Source organism: Lactuca virosa, chromosome 1 (genome assembly GCF_052849685.1).
Source record: "Lactuca virosa cultivar CGN04683 chromosome 1, Lactuca_virosa_CGN04683_v6, whole genome shotgun sequence".
NCBI classification, from domain to species: domain Eukaryota; kingdom Viridiplantae; phylum Streptophyta; class Magnoliopsida; order Asterales; family Asteraceae; genus Lactuca; species Lactuca virosa.
The window spans coordinates 262,997,862-263,013,022 of NC_136426.1; the positions used below are offsets into that span (position 1 = coordinate 262,997,862).

General features: G+C 47.4%; 44 non-coding genes across 44 annotated transcripts; all 44 read left to right on the forward strand.

Moving 5' to 3' along the window:
- Nucleotides 1–119, forward strand: LOC145146517 (5S ribosomal RNA). The gene has a single exon (XR_013727458.1). It is a non-coding gene; the product is annotated as a 5S ribosomal RNA (ribosomal RNA).
- A 229-nt stretch (nucleotides 120–348) lies between these two features.
- LOC145147013 (5S ribosomal RNA) lies at nucleotides 349–467 on the forward strand. Its single transcript, XR_013727931.1, has one exon. It is a non-coding gene; the product is annotated as a 5S ribosomal RNA (ribosomal RNA).
- A 231-nt stretch (nucleotides 468–698) lies between these two features.
- Nucleotides 699–817, forward strand: LOC145145592 (5S ribosomal RNA). Its single transcript, XR_013726557.1, has one exon. It is a non-coding gene; the product is annotated as a 5S ribosomal RNA (ribosomal RNA).
- Nucleotides 818–1,047: 230 nt separating this feature from the next.
- On the forward strand, nucleotides 1,048–1,166 carry LOC145143950 (5S ribosomal RNA). Its single transcript, XR_013724976.1, has one exon. It is a non-coding gene; the product is annotated as a 5S ribosomal RNA (ribosomal RNA).
- A 230-nt stretch (nucleotides 1,167–1,396) lies between these two features.
- LOC145146518 (5S ribosomal RNA) lies at nucleotides 1,397–1,515 on the forward strand. The gene has a single exon (XR_013727459.1). It is a non-coding gene; the product is annotated as a 5S ribosomal RNA (ribosomal RNA).
- A 232-nt stretch (nucleotides 1,516–1,747) lies between these two features.
- LOC145156026 (5S ribosomal RNA) lies at nucleotides 1,748–1,866 on the forward strand. The gene has a single exon (XR_013736452.1). It is a non-coding gene; the product is annotated as a 5S ribosomal RNA (ribosomal RNA).
- Nucleotides 1,867–2,096: 230 nt separating this feature from the next.
- On the forward strand, nucleotides 2,097–2,215 carry LOC145155527 (5S ribosomal RNA). Its single transcript, XR_013735962.1, has one exon. It is a non-coding gene; the product is annotated as a 5S ribosomal RNA (ribosomal RNA).
- A 230-nt stretch (nucleotides 2,216–2,445) lies between these two features.
- Nucleotides 2,446–2,564, forward strand: LOC145156027 (5S ribosomal RNA). Its single transcript, XR_013736453.1, has one exon. It is a non-coding gene; the product is annotated as a 5S ribosomal RNA (ribosomal RNA).
- A 229-nt stretch (nucleotides 2,565–2,793) lies between these two features.
- Nucleotides 2,794–2,912, forward strand: LOC145155211 (5S ribosomal RNA). Its single transcript, XR_013735663.1, has one exon. It is a non-coding gene; the product is annotated as a 5S ribosomal RNA (ribosomal RNA).
- A 229-nt stretch (nucleotides 2,913–3,141) lies between these two features.
- LOC145155103 (5S ribosomal RNA) lies at nucleotides 3,142–3,260 on the forward strand. Its single transcript, XR_013735560.1, has one exon. It is a non-coding gene; the product is annotated as a 5S ribosomal RNA (ribosomal RNA).
- Nucleotides 3,261–3,488: 228 nt separating this feature from the next.
- On the forward strand, nucleotides 3,489–3,607 carry LOC145147031 (5S ribosomal RNA). The gene has a single exon (XR_013727948.1). It is a non-coding gene; the product is annotated as a 5S ribosomal RNA (ribosomal RNA).
- A 230-nt stretch (nucleotides 3,608–3,837) lies between these two features.
- On the forward strand, nucleotides 3,838–3,956 carry LOC145144754 (5S ribosomal RNA). The gene has a single exon (XR_013725758.1). It is a non-coding gene; the product is annotated as a 5S ribosomal RNA (ribosomal RNA).
- Nucleotides 3,957–4,185: 229 nt separating this feature from the next.
- Nucleotides 4,186–4,304, forward strand: LOC145154568 (5S ribosomal RNA). Its single transcript, XR_013735038.1, has one exon. It is a non-coding gene; the product is annotated as a 5S ribosomal RNA (ribosomal RNA).
- Nucleotides 4,305–4,534: 230 nt separating this feature from the next.
- On the forward strand, nucleotides 4,535–4,653 carry LOC145138205 (5S ribosomal RNA). Its single transcript, XR_013721386.1, has one exon. It is a non-coding gene; the product is annotated as a 5S ribosomal RNA (ribosomal RNA).
- A 230-nt stretch (nucleotides 4,654–4,883) lies between these two features.
- Nucleotides 4,884–5,002, forward strand: LOC145147407 (5S ribosomal RNA). Its single transcript, XR_013728312.1, has one exon. It is a non-coding gene; the product is annotated as a 5S ribosomal RNA (ribosomal RNA).
- Nucleotides 5,003–5,232: 230 nt separating this feature from the next.
- On the forward strand, nucleotides 5,233–5,351 carry LOC145152609 (5S ribosomal RNA). Its single transcript, XR_013733140.1, has one exon. It is a non-coding gene; the product is annotated as a 5S ribosomal RNA (ribosomal RNA).
- A 229-nt stretch (nucleotides 5,352–5,580) lies between these two features.
- On the forward strand, nucleotides 5,581–5,699 carry LOC145146332 (5S ribosomal RNA). The gene has a single exon (XR_013727281.1). It is a non-coding gene; the product is annotated as a 5S ribosomal RNA (ribosomal RNA).
- Nucleotides 5,700–5,926: 227 nt separating this feature from the next.
- Nucleotides 5,927–6,045, forward strand: LOC145153062 (5S ribosomal RNA). The gene has a single exon (XR_013733590.1). It is a non-coding gene; the product is annotated as a 5S ribosomal RNA (ribosomal RNA).
- A 228-nt stretch (nucleotides 6,046–6,273) lies between these two features.
- On the forward strand, nucleotides 6,274–6,392 carry LOC145147637 (5S ribosomal RNA). The gene has a single exon (XR_013728535.1). It is a non-coding gene; the product is annotated as a 5S ribosomal RNA (ribosomal RNA).
- Nucleotides 6,393–6,621: 229 nt separating this feature from the next.
- LOC145147026 (5S ribosomal RNA) lies at nucleotides 6,622–6,740 on the forward strand. Its single transcript, XR_013727943.1, has one exon. It is a non-coding gene; the product is annotated as a 5S ribosomal RNA (ribosomal RNA).
- Nucleotides 6,741–6,960: 220 nt separating this feature from the next.
- LOC145147037 (5S ribosomal RNA) lies at nucleotides 6,961–7,079 on the forward strand. Its single transcript, XR_013727954.1, has one exon. It is a non-coding gene; the product is annotated as a 5S ribosomal RNA (ribosomal RNA).
- Nucleotides 7,080–7,308: 229 nt separating this feature from the next.
- Nucleotides 7,309–7,427, forward strand: LOC145149577 (5S ribosomal RNA). The gene has a single exon (XR_013730433.1). It is a non-coding gene; the product is annotated as a 5S ribosomal RNA (ribosomal RNA).
- A 228-nt stretch (nucleotides 7,428–7,655) lies between these two features.
- Nucleotides 7,656–7,774, forward strand: LOC145156028 (5S ribosomal RNA). The gene has a single exon (XR_013736454.1). It is a non-coding gene; the product is annotated as a 5S ribosomal RNA (ribosomal RNA).
- A 230-nt stretch (nucleotides 7,775–8,004) lies between these two features.
- On the forward strand, nucleotides 8,005–8,123 carry LOC145147049 (5S ribosomal RNA). The gene has a single exon (XR_013727965.1). It is a non-coding gene; the product is annotated as a 5S ribosomal RNA (ribosomal RNA).
- A 230-nt stretch (nucleotides 8,124–8,353) lies between these two features.
- On the forward strand, nucleotides 8,354–8,472 carry LOC145147406 (5S ribosomal RNA). The gene has a single exon (XR_013728311.1). It is a non-coding gene; the product is annotated as a 5S ribosomal RNA (ribosomal RNA).
- Nucleotides 8,473–8,701: 229 nt separating this feature from the next.
- On the forward strand, nucleotides 8,702–8,820 carry LOC145147060 (5S ribosomal RNA). Its single transcript, XR_013727976.1, has one exon. It is a non-coding gene; the product is annotated as a 5S ribosomal RNA (ribosomal RNA).
- Nucleotides 8,821–9,049: 229 nt separating this feature from the next.
- Nucleotides 9,050–9,168, forward strand: LOC145153453 (5S ribosomal RNA). Its single transcript, XR_013733961.1, has one exon. It is a non-coding gene; the product is annotated as a 5S ribosomal RNA (ribosomal RNA).
- Nucleotides 9,169–9,399: 231 nt separating this feature from the next.
- Nucleotides 9,400–9,518, forward strand: LOC145147071 (5S ribosomal RNA). Its single transcript, XR_013727987.1, has one exon. It is a non-coding gene; the product is annotated as a 5S ribosomal RNA (ribosomal RNA).
- Nucleotides 9,519–9,748: 230 nt separating this feature from the next.
- LOC145144417 (5S ribosomal RNA) lies at nucleotides 9,749–9,867 on the forward strand. Its single transcript, XR_013725425.1, has one exon. It is a non-coding gene; the product is annotated as a 5S ribosomal RNA (ribosomal RNA).
- Nucleotides 9,868–10,096: 229 nt separating this feature from the next.
- On the forward strand, nucleotides 10,097–10,215 carry LOC145143951 (5S ribosomal RNA). The gene has a single exon (XR_013724977.1). It is a non-coding gene; the product is annotated as a 5S ribosomal RNA (ribosomal RNA).
- A 230-nt stretch (nucleotides 10,216–10,445) lies between these two features.
- LOC145136604 (5S ribosomal RNA) lies at nucleotides 10,446–10,564 on the forward strand. Its single transcript, XR_013720580.1, has one exon. It is a non-coding gene; the product is annotated as a 5S ribosomal RNA (ribosomal RNA).
- A 229-nt stretch (nucleotides 10,565–10,793) lies between these two features.
- Nucleotides 10,794–10,912, forward strand: LOC145147083 (5S ribosomal RNA). The gene has a single exon (XR_013727998.1). It is a non-coding gene; the product is annotated as a 5S ribosomal RNA (ribosomal RNA).
- Nucleotides 10,913–11,143: 231 nt separating this feature from the next.
- Nucleotides 11,144–11,262, forward strand: LOC145145593 (5S ribosomal RNA). Its single transcript, XR_013726558.1, has one exon. It is a non-coding gene; the product is annotated as a 5S ribosomal RNA (ribosomal RNA).
- Nucleotides 11,263–11,493: 231 nt separating this feature from the next.
- Nucleotides 11,494–11,612, forward strand: LOC145147094 (5S ribosomal RNA). Its single transcript, XR_013728009.1, has one exon. It is a non-coding gene; the product is annotated as a 5S ribosomal RNA (ribosomal RNA).
- A 228-nt stretch (nucleotides 11,613–11,840) lies between these two features.
- On the forward strand, nucleotides 11,841–11,959 carry LOC145143952 (5S ribosomal RNA). Its single transcript, XR_013724978.1, has one exon. It is a non-coding gene; the product is annotated as a 5S ribosomal RNA (ribosomal RNA).
- Nucleotides 11,960–12,189: 230 nt separating this feature from the next.
- On the forward strand, nucleotides 12,190–12,308 carry LOC145147119 (5S ribosomal RNA). Its single transcript, XR_013728033.1, has one exon. It is a non-coding gene; the product is annotated as a 5S ribosomal RNA (ribosomal RNA).
- A 232-nt stretch (nucleotides 12,309–12,540) lies between these two features.
- Nucleotides 12,541–12,659, forward strand: LOC145156029 (5S ribosomal RNA). The gene has a single exon (XR_013736455.1). It is a non-coding gene; the product is annotated as a 5S ribosomal RNA (ribosomal RNA).
- Nucleotides 12,660–12,888: 229 nt separating this feature from the next.
- On the forward strand, nucleotides 12,889–13,007 carry LOC145155528 (5S ribosomal RNA). The gene has a single exon (XR_013735964.1). It is a non-coding gene; the product is annotated as a 5S ribosomal RNA (ribosomal RNA).
- A 230-nt stretch (nucleotides 13,008–13,237) lies between these two features.
- Nucleotides 13,238–13,356, forward strand: LOC145156030 (5S ribosomal RNA). The gene has a single exon (XR_013736456.1). It is a non-coding gene; the product is annotated as a 5S ribosomal RNA (ribosomal RNA).
- Nucleotides 13,357–13,585: 229 nt separating this feature from the next.
- Nucleotides 13,586–13,704, forward strand: LOC145155212 (5S ribosomal RNA). Its single transcript, XR_013735664.1, has one exon. It is a non-coding gene; the product is annotated as a 5S ribosomal RNA (ribosomal RNA).
- A 229-nt stretch (nucleotides 13,705–13,933) lies between these two features.
- On the forward strand, nucleotides 13,934–14,052 carry LOC145147106 (5S ribosomal RNA). Its single transcript, XR_013728020.1, has one exon. It is a non-coding gene; the product is annotated as a 5S ribosomal RNA (ribosomal RNA).
- A 228-nt stretch (nucleotides 14,053–14,280) lies between these two features.
- LOC145154597 (5S ribosomal RNA) lies at nucleotides 14,281–14,399 on the forward strand. The gene has a single exon (XR_013735065.1). It is a non-coding gene; the product is annotated as a 5S ribosomal RNA (ribosomal RNA).
- Nucleotides 14,400–14,629: 230 nt separating this feature from the next.
- On the forward strand, nucleotides 14,630–14,748 carry LOC145144755 (5S ribosomal RNA). Its single transcript, XR_013725759.1, has one exon. It is a non-coding gene; the product is annotated as a 5S ribosomal RNA (ribosomal RNA).
- Nucleotides 14,749–14,977: 229 nt separating this feature from the next.
- LOC145146884 (5S ribosomal RNA) lies at nucleotides 14,978–15,096 on the forward strand. The gene has a single exon (XR_013727807.1). It is a non-coding gene; the product is annotated as a 5S ribosomal RNA (ribosomal RNA).
- Nucleotides 15,097–15,161: the final 65 nt, after the last annotated feature.

Here is a 15,161-nt window from a genome sequence, read left to right on the forward strand (position 1 = left end):
GGGTGCGATCATACCAGCACTAATGCACCGGATCCTATCAGAACTCCGCAGTTAAGCGTACTTGGGCGAGAGTAGTACTAGGATGGGTGACCCCCTGGGAAGTCCTCGTGTTGCACCCCCCTTTTTCGTTGTCCGTTTGCGTTTTTTTAGATTTTACGTGCGGTTTTTTTTTGTTTTTTTTTCTTTCTTGCTATTTCTATGCTCGGGTGGCCTCCGCTTCATGGTTGATGGTTTTCGTATTTTTGGAACGGAGCCGATCGGTCACGTGGGTCCCACGCCTCGCGTACGAAAACAAAGGAGGTTCTCCGTCTTTTAAGACATACAAGCAATAAGCATGGATAGTATTTCGGGTGCGATCATACCAGCACTAATGCACCGGATCCCATCAGAACTCCGCAGTTAAGCGTGCTTGGGCGAGAGTAGTACTAGGATGGGTGACCCCCTGGGAAGTCCTCGTGTTGCACCCCCCTTTTTCGTTGTCCGTTTGCGTTTTTTTAGATTTTACGTGCGGTTTTTTTTTTGTTTTTTTTTTCTTTCTTGCTATTTCTATGCTCGGGTGGCCTCCGTTTCATGGTTCATGGTCTTCGTATTTTTGGAACGGAGCCGATCGGTCACGTGGGTCCCACGCCTCGCGTACGAAAACAAAGGAGGTTCTCCGTCTTTTAAGACATACAAGCAATAAGCATGGATAGTATTTCGGGTGCGATCATACCAGCACTAATGCACCGGATCACATCAGAACTCCGCAGTTAAGCATGCTTGGGCGAGAGTAGTACTAGGATGGGTGACCCCCTGGGAAGTCCTCGTGTTGCACCCCCCTTTTTCGTTGTCCGTTTGCGTTTTTTTAGATTTTACGTGCGGTTTTTTTTTGTTTTTTTTTTCTTTCTTGCTATTTCTATGCTCGGGTGCCCTCCGTTTCATGGTTCATGGTCTTCGTATTTTTGGAACGGAACCGATCGGTCACGTAGGTCCCACGCCTCGCGTACGAAAACAAAGGAGTTTCTGCGTCTTTTAAGACATACAAGCAATAAGCATGGATAGTATTTTGGGTGCGATCATACCAGCACTAATGCACCGAATCCCATCAGAACTCCGCAGTTAAGCGTGCTTGGGCGAGAGTAGTACTAGGATGGGTGACCCCCTGGGAAGTCCTCGTGTTGCACCCCCCTTTTTCGTTGTCCGTTTGCGTTTTTTTAGATTTTACGTGCGGTTTTTTTTTTGTTTTTTTTTCTTTCTTGCTATTTCTATGCTCGGGTGGCCTCCGTTTCATGGTTCATGGTCTTCGTATTTTTGGAACAGAGCCGATCGGTCACGTGGGTCCCACGCCTCGCGTACGAAAACAAAGGAGGTTCTGCGTCTTTTAAGACATACAAGCAATAAGCATGGATAGTATTTCGGGTGCGATCATACCAGCACTAATGCACCGGATCCTATCAGAACTCCGCAGTTAAGCGTACTTGGGCGAGAGTAGTACTAGGATGGGTGACCCCCTGGGAAGTCCTCGTGTTGCACCCCCCTTTTTCGTTGTCCGTTTGCGTTTTTTTAGATTTTACGTGCGGTTTTTTTTTTTGTTTTTTTTTTCTTTCTTGCTATTTCTATGCTCGGGTGGCCTCCGCTTCATGGTTGATGGTTTTCGTATTTTTGGAACGGAGCCGATCGGTCACGTGGGTTCCACGCCTCGCGTACGAAAACAAAGGAGGTTCTGCGTCTTTTAAGACATACAAGCAATAAGCATGGATAGTATTTCGGGTGCGATCATACCAGCACTAATGCACCGGATCCCATCAGAACTTCGCAGTTAAGCGTGCTTGGGCGAGAGTAGTACTAGGATGGGTGACCCCCTGGGAAGTCCTCGTGTTGCACCCCCTTTTTTCGTTGTCCGTTTGCGTTTTTTTAGATTTTACGTGCGGTTTTTTTTTTTGTTTTTTTTCTTTCTTGCTATTTCTATGCTCGGGTGGCCTCCGTTTCATGGTTCATGGTCTTCGTATTTTTGGAACGGAGCCGATCGGTCACGTGGGTCCCACGCCTCGCGTACGAAAACAAAGGAGGTTCTGCGTCTTTTAAGACATACAAGCAATAAGCATGGATAGTATTTCGGGTGCGATCATACCAGCACTAATGCACCGGAACCCATCAGAACTCCGCAGTTAAGCGTGCTTGGGCGAGAGTAGTACTAGGATGGGTGACCCCCTGGGAAGTCCTCGTGTTGCACCCCCCTTTTTCGTTGTCTGTTTGCGTTTTTTTAGATTTTACGTGCGGTTTTTTTTTTGTTTTTTTTTCTTTCTTGCTATTTCTATGCTCGGGTGGCCTCCGCTTCATGGTTGATGGTTTTCGTATTTTTGGAACGGAGCCGATCGGTCACGTGGGTTCCACGCCTCGCGTACGAAAACAAAGGAGGTTCTGCGTCTTTTAAGACATACAAGCAATAAGCATGGATAGTATTTCGGGTGCGATCATACCAGCACTAATGCACCGGATCCCATCAGAACTTCGCAGTTAAGCGTGCTTGGGCGAGAGTAGTACTAGGATGGGTGACCCCCTGGGAAGTCCTCGTGTTGCACCCCCTTTTTTCGTTGTCCGTTTGCGTTTTTTTAGATTTTACGTGCGGTTTTTTTTTTGTTTTTTTTCTTTCTTGCTATTTCTATGCTCGGGTGGCCTCCGTTTCATGGTTCATGGTCTTCGTATTTTTGGAACGGAGCCGATCGGTCACGTGGGTCCCACGCCTCGCGTACGAAAACAAAGGAGGTTCTGCGTCTTTTAAGACATACAAGCAATAAGCATGGATAGTATTTCGGGTGCGATCATACCAGCACTAATGCACCGGATCCCATCAGAACTCCGCAGTTAAGCGTGTTTGGGCGAGAGTAGTACTAGGATGGGTGACCCCCTGGGAAGTCCTCGTGTTGCACCCCCCTTTTTCGTTGTCCGTTTGCGTTTTTTTAGATTTTACGTGCGGTTTTTTTTTGTTTTTTTTTCTTTCTTGCTATTTCTATGCTCGGGTGGCCTCCGCTTCATGGTTCATGGTCTTCGTATTTTTGGAACGGAGCCGATCGGTCACGTGGGTCCCACGCCTCGCGTACGAAAACAAAGGAGGTTCTGCGTCTTTTAAGACATACAAGCAATAAGCATGGATTGTATTTCGGGTGCGATCATACCAGCACTAATGCACCGGATCCCATCAGAACTCTGCAGTTAAGCGTGCTTGGGCGAGAGTAGTACTAGGATGGGTGACCCCCTGGGAAGTCCTCGTGTTGCACCCCCCCTTTTTCGTTGTCCGTTTGCGTTTTTTTAGATTTTACGTGCGGTTTTTTTTTTGTTTTTTTTTTCTTGCTATTTCTATGCTCGGGTGGCCTCCGCTTCATGGTTCATGGTCTTCGTATTTTTGGAACGGAGCCGATCGGTCACGTGGGTCCCACGCCTCGCGTACGAAAACAAAGGAGGTTCTGTGTCTTTTAAGACATACAAGCACTAAGCATGGACAGTATTTCGGGTGTGATCATACCCGCACTAATGCACCGGATCCCATCAGAACTCCGCAGTTAAGCGTGCTTGGGCGAGAGTAGTGCTAGGATGGGTGACCCCATGGGAAGTCCTCGTGTTGCACCCCCCTTTTTCGTTGTCCGTTTGCGTTTTTTTAGATTTTACGTGCGGTTTTTTTTTTGTTTTTTTTTCTTTCTTGCTATTTCTATGCTCGGGTGGCCTCCGCTTCATGGTTGATGGTCTTCGTATTTTTGGAACGGAGCTGATCGGTCACGTGGGTCCCACGCCTCGCGTACGAAAACAAAGGAGTTTCTGCGTCTTTTAAGACATACAAGCAATAAGCATGGATAGTATTTTGGGTGCGATCATACCAGCACTAATGCACCGGATCCCATCAGAACTCCGCAGTTTAGCGTGCTTGGGCGAGAGTAGTACTAGGATGGGTGACCCCCTGAGAAGTCCTCGTGTTGCACCCCCCTTTTTCGTTGTCCGTTTGCGTTTTTTTAGATTTTACGTGCGGTTTTTTTTTGTTTTTTTTTCTTTCTTGCTATTTCTATGCTCGGGTGGCCTCCGCTTCATGGTTGATGGTCTTCGTATTTTTGGAACGGAGCTGATCGGTCACGTGGGTCCCACGCCTCGCGTACGAAAACAAAGGAGTTTCTGCGTCTTTTAAGACATACAAGCAATAAGCATGGATAGTGTTTTGGGTGCGATCATACCAGCACTAATGCACTGGATCCCATCAGAACTCCGCAGTTAAGCGTGCTTGGGCGAGAGTAGTACTAGGATGGGTGACCCCCTGGGAAGTCCTCGTGTTGCACCCCCCTTTTTCGTTGTCCGTTTGCGTTTTTTTAGATTTTACGTGCGGTTTTTTTTTGTTTTTTTTTTCTTTCTTGCTATTTCTATGCTCGGGTGGCCTCCGTTTCATGGTTCATGGTCTTCGTATTTTTGGAACGGAGCCGATCGGTCACGTGGGTCCCACGCCTCGCGTACGAAAACAAAGGAGGTTCTGCGTCTTTTAAGACATACAAGCAATAAGCATGGATAGTATTTCGGGTGCGATCATACCAGCACTAATGCACCGGATCCTATCAGAACTCCGCAGTTAAGCGTGCTTGGGCGAGAGTAGTACTAGGATGGGTGACCCCCTGGGAAGTCCTCGTGTTGCACCCCCCTTTTTCGTTGTCCGTTTGCGTTTTTTTAGATTTTACGTGCGGTTTTTTTTTGTTTTTTTTTTCTTTCTTGCTATTTCTATGCTCGGGTGGCCTCCGCTTCATGGTTGATGGTTTTCGTATTTTTGGAACGGAGCCGATCGGTCACGTGGGTCCCACGCCTCGCGTACGAAAACAAAGGAGGTTCTGTGTCTTTTAAGACATACAAGCAATAAGCATGGACATTATTTCGGGTGCGATCATACCAGCACTAATGCATCGGATCCCATCAGAACTCCGCAGTTAAGCGTGCTTGGGCGAGAGTAGTACTAGGATGAGTGACCCCATGGGAAGTCCTCGTGTTGCACCCCCCTTTTTCGTTGTCCGTTTGCGTTTTTTTAGATTTTACGTGCGGTTTTTTTTTTGTTTTTTTTTCTTTCTTGCTATTTCTATGCTCGGGTGGCCTCCGTTTCATGGTTCATGGTCTTCGTATTTTTGGAACGGAGCCGATCGGTCACGTGGGTCCCACGTCTCGCGTACGAAAACAAAGGAGGTTCTGCGTCTTTTAAGACATACAAGCAATAAGCATGGATAGTATTTCGGGTGCGATCATACCAGCACTAATGCACCGGATCCCATCAGAACTCCGCAGTTAAGCGTGCTTGGGCGAGAGTAGTACTAGGATGGGTGACCCCCTGGGAAGTCCTCGTGTTGCACCCTCCTTTTTCGTTGTCCGTTTGCGTTTTTTTAGATTTTACGTGCGGTTTTTTTTTGTTTTTTTTTCTTTCTTGCTATTTCTATGCTCGGGTGGCCTCCGCTTCATGGTTGATGGTTTTCGTATTTTTGGAACGGAGCCGATCGGTCACGTGGGTTCCACGCCTCGCGTACGAAAACAAAGGAGGTTCTGCGTCTTTTAAGACATAAAAGCAATAAGCATGGATAGTATTTCGGGTGCGATCATACCAGCACTAATGCACCGGATCCCATCAAAACTCCGCAGTTAAGCGTGCGTGGGCGAGAGTAGTACTAGGATGGGTGACCCCCTGGGAAGTCCTCGTGTTGCACCCCCACTTTTTCGTTGTCCGTTTGCGTTTTTTTAGATTTTACGTGCGGTTTTTTTTTGTTTTTTTTTTCTTGCTATTTCTATGCTCGGGTGGCCTCCGTTTCATGGTTCATGGTCTTCGTATTTTTGGAACGGAGCCGATCGGTCACGTGGGTCCCACGTCTCGCGTACGAAAACAAAGGAGGTTCTGTGTCTTTTAAGACATACAAGCAATAAGCATGGACAGTATTTCGGGTGCGATCATACCAGCACTAATGCACCGGATCCCATCAGAACTCCGCAGTTAAGCGTGCTTGGGCGAGAGTAGTACTAGGATGGGTGACCCCATGGGAAGTCCTCGTGTTGCACCCCCCTTTTTCGTTGTCCGTTTGCGTTTTTTTAGATTTTACGTGCGTTTTTTTTTGTTTTTTTTTCTTTCTTGCTATTTCTATGCTCGGGTGGCCTCCGCTTCATGGTTGATGGTCTTCGTATTTTTGGAACGGAGCTGATCGGTCACGTGGGTCCCACGCCTCGCGTACGAAAACAAAGGAGTTTCTGCGTCTTTTAAGACATACAAGCAATAAGCATGGATAGTATTTTGGGTGAGATCATACCAGCACTAATGCACCGGATCCCATCAGAACTCCGCAGTTAAGCGTGCTTGGGCGAGAGTAGTACAAGGATGGGTGACCCCCTGGGAAGTCCTCGTGTTGCACCCCCCTTTTTCGTTGTCCGTTTGCGTTTTTTTAGATTTTACGTGCGGTTTTTTTTTGTTTTTTTTTCTTTCTTGCTATTTCTATGCTCGGGTGGCCTCCGTTTCATGGTTCATGGTCTTCGTATTTTTGGAACGGAGCCGATCGGTCACGTGGGTCCCACGCCTCGCGTACGAAAACAAAGGAGGTTCTGCGTCTTTTAAGACATACAAGCAATAAGCATGGATAGTATTTCGGGTGCGATCATACCAGCACTAATGCACCGGATCCCATCAGAACTCCGCAGTTAAGCGTGCTTGGGCGAGAGTAGTACTAGGATGGGTGACCCCCTGGGAAGTCCTCGTGTTGCACCCCCCTTTTTCGTTGTCCGTTTGCGTTTTTTTAGATTTTACGTGCGGTTTTTTTTTTCTTTCTTGCTATTTCTATGCTCGGGTGGCCTCCGTTTCATGGTTCATGGTCTTCGTATTTTTGGAACGGAGCCGATCGGTCACGTGGGTCCCACGCCTCGCGTACGAAAACAAAGGAGGTTCTCCGTCTTTTAAGACATACAAGCAATAAGCATGGATAGTATTTCGGGTGCGATCATACCAGCACTAATGCACCGGATCCCATCAGAACTCCGCAGTTAAGCGTGCTTGGGCGAGAGTAGTACTAGGATGGGTGACCCCCTGGGAAGTCCTCGTGTTGCACCCCCCTTTTTCGTTGTCCGTTTGCGTTTTTTTAGATTTTACGTGCGGTTTTTTTTTTGTTTTTTTTCTTTCTTGCTATTTCTATGCTCGGGTGGCCTCCGTTTCATGGTTCATGGTCTTCGTATTTTTGGAACGGAACCGATCGGTCACGTGGGTCCCACGCCTCGCGTACGAAAACAAAGGAGGTTCTGCGTCTTTTAAGACATACAAGCAATAAGCATGGATAGTATTTCGGGTGCGATCATACCAGCACTAATGCACCGGATCCCATCAGAACTCCGCAGGTAAGCGTGCTTGGGTGAGAGTAGAACTAGGATGGGTGACCCCCTGGGAAGTCCTCGTGTTGCACCCCCCTTTTTCGTTGTCTGTTTGCGTTTTTTTAGATTTTACGTGCGGTTTTTTTTTGTTTTTTTTCTTTCTTGCTATTTCTATGCTCGGGTGGCCTCCGCTTCATGGTTGATGGTTTTCGTATTTTTGGAACGGAGCCGATCGGTCACGTGGGTTCCACGCCTCGCGTACGAAAACAAAGGAGGTTCTGCGTCTTTTAAGACATACAAGCAATAAGCATGGATAGTATTTCGGGTGCGATCATACCAGCACTAATGCACCGGATCCCATCAGAACTTCGCAGTTAAGCGTGCTTGGGCGAGAGTAGTACTAGGATGGGTGACCCCCTGGGAAGTCCTCGTGTTGCACCCCCTTTTTTCGTTGTCCGTTTGCGTTTTTTTAGATTTTACGTGCGGTTTTTTTTTTTGTTTTTTTTCTTTCTTGCTATTTCTATGCTCGGGTGGCCTCCGTTTCATGGTTCATGGTCTTCGTATTTTTGGAACGGAGCCGATCGGTCACGTGGGTCCCACGCCTCGCGTACGAAAACAAAGGAGGTTCTGCGTCTTTTAAGACATACAAGCAATAAGCATGGATAGTATTTCGGGTGCGATCATACCAGCACTAATGCACCGGATCCCATCAGAACTCCGCAGTTAAGCGTGCTTGGGCGAGAGTAGTACTAGGATGGGTGACCCCCTGGGAAGTCCTCGTGTTGCACCCCCCTTTTTCGTTGTCCGTTTGCGTTTTTTTAAATTTTACGTGCGGTTTTTTTTTGTTTTTTTTTTCTTTCTTGCTATTTCTATGCTCGGGTGGCCTCCGCTTCATGGTTCATGGTCTTCGTATTTTTGGAACGGAGCCGATCGGTCACGTGGGTCCCACGCCTCGCGTACGAAAACAAAGGAGGTTCTGCGTCTTTTAAGACATACAAGCAATAAGCATGGATAGTATTTCGGGTGCGATCATACCAGCACTAATGCACCGGATCCTATCAGAACTCCGCAGTTAAGCGTGCTTGGGCGAGAGTAGTACTAGGATGAGTGACCCCCTGGGAAGTCCTCGTGTTGCACCCCCCTTTTTCGTTGTCCGTTTGCGTTTTTTTAGATTTTACGTGCGGTTTTTTTTTGTTTTTTTTTCTTTCTTGCTATTTCTATGCTCGGGTGGCCTCCGCTTCATGGTTGATGGTTTTCGTATTTTTGGAACGGAGCCGATCGGTCACGTGGGTCCCACGCCTCGCGTACGAAAACAAAGGAGGTTCTCCGTCTTTTAAGACATACAAGCAATAATCATGGATAGTATTTCGGGTGCGATCATACCAGCACTAATGCACCGGATCCCATCAGAACTCCGCAGTTAAGCGTGCTTGGGCGAGAGTAGTACTAGGATGGGTGACCCCCTGGGAAGTCCTCGTGTTGCACCCCCTTTTTCGTTGTCCGTTTGCGTTTTTTTAGATTTTACGTGCGGTTTTTTTTTGTTTTTTTTTTCTTTCTTGCTATTTCTATGCTCGGGTGGCCTCCGCTTCATTGTTGATGGTCTTCGTATTTTTGGAACGGAGCCGATCGGTCACGTGGGTCCCACGCCTCGCGTACGAAAACAAAGGAGGTTCTCCGTCTTTTAAGACATACAAGCAATAAGCATGGATAGTATTTCGGGTGCGATCATACCAGCACTAATGCACCGGATCCCATCAGAACTCCGCAGTTAAGCGTGCTTGGGCGAGAGTAGTACTAGGATGGGTGACCCCTTGGGAAGTCCTCGTGTTGCACCCCCCTTTTTCGTTGTCCGTTTGCGTTTTTTTAGATTTTACGTGCGGTTTTTTTTTTGTTTTTTTTTTCTTTCTTGCTATTTCTATGCTCGGGTGGCCTCCGTTTCATGGTTCATGGTCTTCGTATTTTTGGAACGGAACAGATCGGTCACGTGGGTCCCACGCCTCGCGTACGAAAACAAAGGAGGTTCTGCGTCTTTTAAGACATACAAGCAATAAGCATGGATAGTATTTCGGGTGCGATCATACCAGCACTAATGCACCGGATCCCATCAGAACTCCGCAGTTAAGCGTGCTTGGGCGAGAGTAGTACTAGGATGGGTGACCCCCTGGGAAGTCCTCGTGTTGCACCCCCCTTTTTCGTTGTCCGTTTGCGTTTTTTTAGATTTTACGTGCGGTTTTTTTTTGTTTTTTTTTTCTTTCTTGCTATTTCTATGCTCGGGTGGCCTCCGCTTCATGGTTCATGGTCTTCGTATTTTTGGAACGGAGCCGATCGGTCACGTGGGTCCCACGCCTCGCGTACGAAAACAAAGGAGGTTCTGCGTCTTTTAAGACATACAAGCAATAAGCATGGATAGTATTTCGGGTGCGATCATACCAGCACTAATGCACCGGATCCTATCAGAACTCCGCAGTTAAGTGTGCTTGGGCGAGAGTAGTACTAGGATGGGTGACCCCCTGGGAAGTCCTCGTGTTGCACCCCCCTTTTTCGTTGTCCGTTTGCGTTTTTTTAGATTTTACGTGCGGTTTTTTTTTGTTTTTTTTTCTTTCTTGCTATTTCTATGCTCGGGTGGCCTCCGCTTCATGGTTGATGGTTGTCGTATTTTTGGAACGGAGCCGATCGGTCACGTGGGTCCCACGCCTCGCGTACGAAAACAAAGGAGTTTCTGCGTCTTTTAAGACATACAAGCAATAAGCATGGATAGTATTTTGGGTGCGATCATACCAGCACTAATGCACCGAATCCCATCAGAACTCCGCAGTTAAGCGTGCTTGGGCGAGAGTAGTACTAGGATGGGTGACCCCCTGGGAAGTCCTCGTGTTGCACCCCCCTTTTTCGTTGTCCGTTTGCGTTTTTTTAGATTTTACGTGCGGTTTTTTTTTTCTTTTTTTTTCTTTCTTGCTATTTCTATGCTCGGGTGACCTCCGTTTCATGGTTCATGGTCTTCGTATTTTTGGAACGGAGCCGATCGGTCACGTGGGTCCCACGCCTCGCGTACGAAAACAAAGGAGGTTCTGCGTCTTTTAAGACATACAAGCAATAAGCATGGATAGTATTTCGGGTGCGATCATACCAGCACTAATGCACCGGATCCCATCAGAACTCCGCAGTTAAGCGTACTTGGGCGAGAGTAGTACTAGGATGGGTGACCCCCTGGGAAGTCCTCGTGTTGCACCCCCCTTTTTCGTTGTCCGTTTGCGTTTTTTTAGATTTTACGTGCGGTTTTTTTTTGTTTTTTTTTCTTTCTTGCTATTTCTATGCTCGGGTGGCCTCCGCTTCATGGTTGATGGTTTTCGTATTTTTGGAACGGAGCCGATCGGTCACGTGGGTCCCACGCCTCGCGTACGAAAACAAAGGAGGTTCTCCGTCTTTTAAGACATACAAGCAATAAGCATGGATAGTATTTCGGGTGCGATCATACCAGCACTAATGCACCGGATCCCATCAGAACTCCGCAGTTAAGCGTGCTTGGGCGAGAGTAGTACTAGGATGGGTGACCCCCTGGGAAGTCCTCGTGTTGCACCCCCCTTTTTCGTTGTCCGTTTGCGTTTTTTTAGATTTTACGTGCGGTTTTTTTTTTGTTTTTTTTTTCTTTCTTGCTATTTCTATGCTCGGGTGGCCTCCGTTTCATGGTTCATGGTCTTCGTATTTTTGGAACGGAGCCGATCGGTCACGTGGGTCCCACGCCTCGCGTACGAAAACAAAGGAGGTTCTCCGTCTTTTAAGACATACAAGCAATAAGCATGGATAGTATTTCGGGTGCGATCATACCAGCACTAATGCACCGGATCACATCAGAACTCCGCAGTTAAGCATGCTTGGGCGAGAGTAGTACTAGGATGGGTGACCCCCTGGGAAGTCCTCGTGTTGCACCCCCCTTTTTCGTTGTCCGTTTGCGTTTTTTTAGATTTTACGTGCGGTTTTTTTTTTGTTTTTTTTTTCTTTCTTGCTATTTCTATGCTCGGGTGCCCTCCGTTTCATGGTTCATGGTCTTCGTATTTTTGGAACGGAACCGATCGGTCACGTAGGTCCCACGCCTCGCGTACGAAAACAAAGGAGGTTCTGTGTCTTTTAAGACATACAAGCAATAAGCATGGACAGTATTTCGGGTGCGATCATACCAGCACTAATGCACCGGATCCCATCAGAACTCCGCAGTTAAGCGTGCTTGGGCGAGAGTAGTACTAGGATGGGTGACCCCCTGGGAAGTCCTCGTGTTGCACCCCCTTTTTCGTTGTCCGTTTGCGTTTTTTTAGATTTTACGTGCGGTTTTTTTTTGTTTTTTTTTCTTTCTTGCTATTTCTATGCTCGGGTGGCCTCCGCTTCATGGTTGATGGTCTTCGTATTTTTTGAACGGAGCTGATCGGTCACGTGGGTCCCACGCCTCGCGTACGAAAACAAAGGAGTTTCTGCGTCTTTTAAGACATACAAGCAATAAGCATGGATAGTATTTTGGGTGCGATCATACCAGCACTAATGCACCGAATCCCATCAGAACTCCGCAGTTAAGCGTGCTTGGGCGAGAGTAGTACTAGGATGGGTGACCCCCTGGGAAGTCCTCGTGTTGCACCCCCCTTTTTCGTTGTCCGTTTGCGTTTTTTTAGATTTTACGTGCGGTTTTTTTTTTGTTTTTTTTTCTTTCTTGCTATTTCTATGCTCGGGTGGCCTCCGTTTCATGGTTCATGGTCTTCGTATTTTTGGAACAGAGCCGATCGGTCACGTGGGTCCCACGCCTCGCGTACGAAAACAAAGGAGGTTCTGCGTCTTTTAAGACATACAAGCAATAAGCATGGATAGTATTTCGGGTGCGATCATACCAGCACTAATGCACCGGATCCTATCAGAACTCCGCAGTTAAGCGTACTTGGGCGAGAGTAGTACTAGGATGGGTGACCCCTTGGGAAGTCCTCGTGTTGCACCCCCCTTTTTCGTTGTCCGTTTGCGTTTTTTTAGATTTTACGTGCGGTTTTTTTTTTTGTTTTTTTTTTCTTTCTTGCTATTTCTATGCTCGGGTGGCCTCCGCTTCATGGTTGATGGTTTTCGTATTTTTGGAACGGAGCCGATCGGTCACGTGGGTTCCACGCCTCGCGTACGAAAACAAAGGAGGTTCTGCGTCTTTTAAGACATACAAGCAATAAGCATGGATAGTATTTCGGGTGCGATCATACCAGCACTAATGCACCGGATCCCATCAGAACTTCGCAGTTAAGCGTGCTTGGGCGAGAGTAGTACTAGGATGGGTGACCCCCTGGGAAGTCCTCGTGTTGCACCCCCTTTTTTCGTTGTCCGTTTGCGTTTTTTTAGATTTTACGTGCGGTTTTTTTTTTGTTTTTTTTCTTTCTTGCTATTTCTATGCTCGGGTGGCCTCCGTTTCATGGTTCATGGTCTTCGTATTTTTGGAACGGAGCCGATCGGTCACGTGGGTCCCACGCCTCGCGTACGAAAACAAAGGAGGTTCTGCGTCTTTTAAGACATACAAGCAATAAGCATGGATAGTATTTCGGGTGCGATCATACCAGCACTAATGCACCGGAACCCATCAGAACTCCGCAGTTAAGCGTGCTTGGGCGAGAGTAGTACTAGGATGGGTGACCCCCTGGGAAGTCCTCGTGTTGCACCCCCCTTTTTCGTTGTCTGTTTGCGTTTTTTTAGATTTTACGTGCGGTTTTTTTTTTGTTTTTTTTTCTTTCTTGCTATTTCTATGCTCGGGTGGCCTCCGCTTCATGGTTGATGGTTTTCGTATTTTTGGAACGGAGCCGATCGGTCACGTGGGTTCCACGCCTCGCGTACGAAAACAAAGGAGGTTCTGCGTCTTTTAAGACATACAAGCAATAAGCATGGATAGTATTTCGGGTGCGATCATACCAGCACTAATGCACCGGATCCCATCAGAACTTCGCAGTTAAGCGTGCTTGGGCGAGAGTAGTACTAGGATGGGTGACCCCCTGGGAAGTCCTCGTGTTGCACCCCCTTTTTTCGTTGTCCGTTTGCGTTTTTTTAGATTTTACGTGCGGTTTTTTTTTTGTTTTTTTTCTTTCTTGCTATTTCTATGCTCGGGTGGCCTCCGTTTCATGGTTCATGGTCTTCGTATTTTTGGAACGGAGCCGATCGGTCACGTGGGTCCCACGCCTCGCGTACGAAAACAAAGGAGGTTCTGCGTCTTTTAAGACATACAAACAATAAGCATGGATAGTATTTCGGGTGCGATCATACCAGCACTAATGCACCGGATCCCATCAGAACTCCGCAGTTAAGCGTGTTTGGGCGAGAGTAGTACTAGGATGGGTGACCCCCTGGGAAGTCCTCGTGTTGCACCCCCCTTTTTCGTTGTCCGTTTGCGTTTTTTTAGATTTTACGTGCGGTTTTTTTTTGTTTTTTTTTCTTTCTTGCTATTTCTATGCTCGGGTGGCCTCCGCTTCATGGTTCATGGTCTTCGTATTTTTGGAACGGAGCCGATCGGTCACGTGGGTCCCACGCCTCGCGTACGAAAACAAAGGAGGTTCTGCGTCTTTTAAGACATACAAGCAATAAGCATGGATTGTATTTCGGGTGCGATCATACCAGCACTAATGCACCGGATCCCATCAGAACTCCGCAGTTAAGCGTGCTTGGGCGAGAGTAGTACTAGGATGGGTGACCCCCTGGGAAGTCCTCGTGTTGCACCCCCCCTTTTTCGTTGTCCGTTTGCGTTTTTTTAGATTTTACGTGCGGTTTTTTTTTTGTTTTTTTTTTCTTGCTATTTCTATGCTCGGGTGGCCTCCGCTTCATGGTTCATGGTCTTCGTATTTTTGGAACGGAGCCGATCGGTCACGTGGGTCCCACGCCTCGCGTACGAAAACAAAGGAGGTTCTGTGTCTTTTAAGACATACAAGCACTAAGCATGGACAGTATTTCGGGTGTGATCATACCAGCACTAATGCACCGGATCCCATCAGAACTCCGCAGTTAAGCGTGCTTGGGCGAGAGTAGTACTAGGATGGGTGACCCCATGGGAAGTCCTCGTGTTGCACCCCCCTTTTTCGTTGTCCGTTTGCGTTTTTTTAGATTTTACGTGCGGTTTTTTTTTTGTTTTTTTTTCTTTCTTGCTATTTCTATGCTCGGGTGGCCTCCGCTTCATGGTTGATGGTCTTCGTATTTTTGGAACGGAGCTGATCGGTCACGTGGGTCCCACGCCTCGCGTACGAAAACAAAGGAGTTTCTGCGTCTTTTAAGACATACAAGCAATAAGCATGGATAGTATTTTGGGTGCGATCATACCAGCACTAATGCACCGGATCCCATCAGAACTCCGCAGTTTAGCGTGCTTGGGCGAGAGTAGTACTAGGATGGGTGACCCCCTGAGAAGTCCTCGTGTTGCACCCCCCTTTTTCGTTGTCCGTTTGCGTTTTTTTAGATTTTACGTGCGGTTTTTTTTTGTTTTTTTTTCTTTCTTGCTATTTCTATGCTCGGGTGGCCTCCGCTTCATGGTTGATGGTCTTCGTATTTTTGGAACGGAGCTGATCGGTCACGTGGGTCCCACGCCTCGCGTACGAAAACAAAGGAGTTTCTGCGTCTTTTAAGACATACAAGCAATAAGCATGGATAGTATTTTGGGTGCGATCATACCAGCACTAATGCACTGGATCCCATCAGAACTCCGCAGTTAAGCGTGGTTGGGCGAGAGTAGTACTAGGATGGGTGACCCCCTGGGAAGTCCTCGTGTTGCACCCCCCTTTTTCGTTGTCCGTTTGCGTTTTTTTAGATTTTACGTGCGGTTTTTTTTTGTTTTTTTTTTC